The sequence below is a fragment of the Nelumbo nucifera genome, chromosome 4 (genome assembly GCF_055504915.1).
Source record: "Nelumbo nucifera cultivar China Antique chromosome 4, China Antique-T2T, whole genome shotgun sequence".
NCBI lineage: Eukaryota > Viridiplantae > Streptophyta > Magnoliopsida > Proteales > Nelumbonaceae > Nelumbo > Nelumbo nucifera.
In genome coordinates, this window is record NC_142652.1 from 88,618,125 (window position 1) to 88,621,879 (window position 3,755).

The following is a 3,755-nucleotide window of genomic DNA, read 5'->3' on the forward strand; positions in this document are numbered from 1 at the left end:
GATTGAACTTTCCCTGCGACACATCATGATATCATTTATCATCTTTAATTTTTATTTCTAGCATTATCATTAGCAAAAAAGATGTTCTTTTTGATCTGATAACTAAGAGGTGCATTCTTATTGCTGTCAAAATGTGAAATGAGAAACTCTTCAAAGATAATGTTCCACCACGTCTCAGAACATGGAAAACAGTTGGGAATATTTGTTGTCAAGTACAGGTGCATCAAGTTTTAAGGATTTGTTCTCTGCCATCCTATAGAACAGAAGTTACAGAACTGTCTTTCTGTTCCAGTGCACTCTACCATGCAAAAATCTTTTATTGGTAGATTTCTGTTCCAGTGCACTCTACCACGCAATGGAGCAATATCCATAGTGCAACATCAAGGTTATGGACTCTACACTACCAAATTCACCTTACAATCCGGAGTCCGCTAGTCTAGAATCTCTAGATCTATAATTCACAAATTTTCTCAGATTCTCGGTAGTCGGTACACAGAATATATGATTATATATACCAAGCCAATGAAATAGTTCAATTTAAGGCAGAATGTCACTTCATTGATTAGACATTTCAAGTAGGGCTTGTAGTTGTATTGTAGTTCTGATTTCTGGATCCTGAAATAGTTCAATATAAGCCATGAGAATGTTAAGGAGAGGCTTGAATGGTATAGTAGAGTTTCAGGTCAGGCCATAAAGTTTTCGGAAGTCTCATATTTTATTTTAGTTGGAACAGTCCAGCCAGATTTTCTTTTTGCTAATTTCTTGGTATTTTTGCTTCCCATGGCAACAAGAAGGGAACAACTAGCTCGATCTTCTCACAGAGGTAGCTCTTAGCTCGATCGTTGGTAGGTTCTACTCAGAACTCAATGGAACCGACCTTACCCAATTTGTTATAAGGTATATATTATCATTGTTAAAAATCAATTTTTTAAAAGACGTGTTTCACTTTTTTAAGAGGGGGAGTAAACAAATAACAAGTTCCATGGATAGACCTTGGAATCAACCCCAGAACCGATTTTTACAAGGTAGGTTCCGGTTCTAGATTCTGCTATGGAACCGAATCGAGTCGACCCATGCTCACCCCTACTCGCAGCTGTGCATTGCAAATATTGGAGTTCCCAATGCATGACTACAAAAAAGGCTGAGGACGGTATAAAAGATAGTCATGTGAGGACCAAATCCGATCCCAAGTGAGAGGGTTTCTACGTTTGGGGTATGTTATTGAAACTACGGTTGTTGAGCACAGTGTTGTGGAGAAGCTATTCGAAATAACTTCATATTTAAGTAGTGGTTTAGGCATTTGACTTTCTGGATTTTTACCAAACACAATTTCTAGCATCGCCATGTCGGGCTCAGCTTGGAATTCCATAAGCCACATCTGGAAAGCTCCCAAATGGGCACTCAAGCACCAAGAAACATTGTCAACAAGGCTCTTAAAGAGGAGATACTTCTAACCAATGCTAGTGTTTTGTATACATGTGATAGTTTGAGATATATGACAATGCAAGCAACAACTAGCAGGTTTGGACTTGAAATGGAATGAATTCCCCCTCAATTTGTAGGGTTACAAATATTAGGACTTTGGATCTTCTCCCAGCAAAAATATCCTTTCAACACGTTTCAAGGGCCATGGATCATGTTGTAACGTGTTGGAAGAGTTTTTGGGGTAAATTACTAAGACCACTTATACTATGGGGTCAATGATAAATACTCCCTGAACTTTTACTTTGCAACAAATATCTCTTTCGTTAGAGTTTCGTCAATTAACTTCAAAAAAGATTCTCATTCAGATGTTTAAAATGTTTAAGCCCCAAACTACCCCTTTCTTATTTATTTGAATGATTTATGATTAGATTAGTTTTCTAAATATAACATTGAAGTCTTATCGATTGCTCTAATAGATCCTTACAGATTTTTGGTTGGATTTGATATTCAAATGAAATGGTAGAGGTTTCTTTTCAATGGATATAGATTTATGGGTCGATTTGGTTTTTCTTGATTTATTGGAGAAAGGAGTGAATAATTTTTATATTTTAGATGAAGAGAGATGTTCATGTCAATGAAATAAATCAATAATTAAAAAAAGTCTATACTAACAAAGTGATTCTTGTAATTTTAGATGGTTTCATTTGGAGAAAATAGAGGCATTTTTAGTTAATTAGGGTTTAAGAGAAAAGAGAAAGGAAAAGAAAATAAGGGGGTATTTGTCGCAAAGTGAAAGTTTAGGTCTTTGACATAAACCCCATAGTATAAGGATGTCTTTATAATTTACCCTTTTTTGTTTTTTTTTTTTCTTTATGGTTTGCTCTCCCTTACAAATTTTTATTGGTTTTTGAGTGTATTGTCCGAAACCCCTACCCATGTTACAATACCCTCTTGAACTTTAAGTTGTAACAAATACCCCTACACATTAATTGATGGAATGTGTTTTAGATGTATGGGCATTGATAATGTTGGAACTTGTTGGAAGAGTATACTGATAAAAAAGAAAAAAGAAAAAAGAAAAAAAAAACATGTTGGAAGAGTTTTTGGGTAAATTACAAAGGCCCCCTTCACTATGGGGGTCAGTGATAATGTGACAAACCCTCCTAAATTTTCACTTTGCAACAAATGCCCCCTCCGTTAAAGTTCTTTCAATTAACTTTGAAAAAGAATTTCATTCAGCTGTTTACTTCAATAGATCCTTACAATACAATGGCTAGATTGAATATTAAAATGAAATGGTAGAGGTTTCTTTTTGATAGATATAGATTTATGGTTTCATTTGGTTTTTCTTGATTTATTAGAGAAATTAGTGAATAATTTTTATATTTTAAGATGAAGAGCATTCATGTTAGTGAAATGAAACAAGAATTTAAAGATTCTTGTTTTTCTAAATTAGTGAATTAACAGGCAAGAGTATTTGTTGTGAAGTAAAAGTTCAAGGAGGCCAAATGAAAGTTTAGGGGATTTTTGTCATTGGAGTTCAGCTTTGATCAGTGCAAAGCCCATCCAAACAGCCTTTACAAACTTGCATTAGGAATATCTCCGTATTTATGTGCTTTATTTCATAAGGAGATATTTGAAATGCAATATTGTAAGAGGCTGTTGGAAAGGTGTGGGCACAGGTTACATTGATTGAAGCCGAACTCGTCACTGGCCCTTATTTTTTATTTTTATTTTGAGAGAAGATCACAAACTCTTTATTTGTAACCCAACGAGTTAGAGGGGGGAATTTGTTCCAAGTCCGAATATGCCACTTGTGAATTGGGATTTTTTGGAGCTCACATCAGCCCCCACAAAGAGATGCCCACAACGTCCCACAACACATCCCAACCGTGTATTGGGAACATCTCCCAATGATGATTTATCATTTCATGTATCATCATGGGGAGATGTTCTCACTTCTCAATACACCACTGGGATGTGATGTGGGATGTTGTGGGGTGCCTCTTGTGGGGGTTGATTTGAACTTGATCTTTTGCCAATACAATAAGTTCCAACTCTCTACCAGCTTGATCTAATACTGCATACTTATCTTATCATGAGATTGAGACCCAGTGGAACCTGAGATGTGCGGTGTGAGATTATGTTGATAGCTTGTAATGAATTTTGTTGGCAGGTGATCCGCGCACCGCTGTGCATCAGGGGGTGGGGCATGTACACGTAACACTGGCGTGTACGTAGCGTTCAATACTTCAATACACAGCGGGGCGAGAGCGAACAGTAATCCGGAATTGGTTGTTCCTCACTTCAGTTCTTTGTTCTTTGTGTTG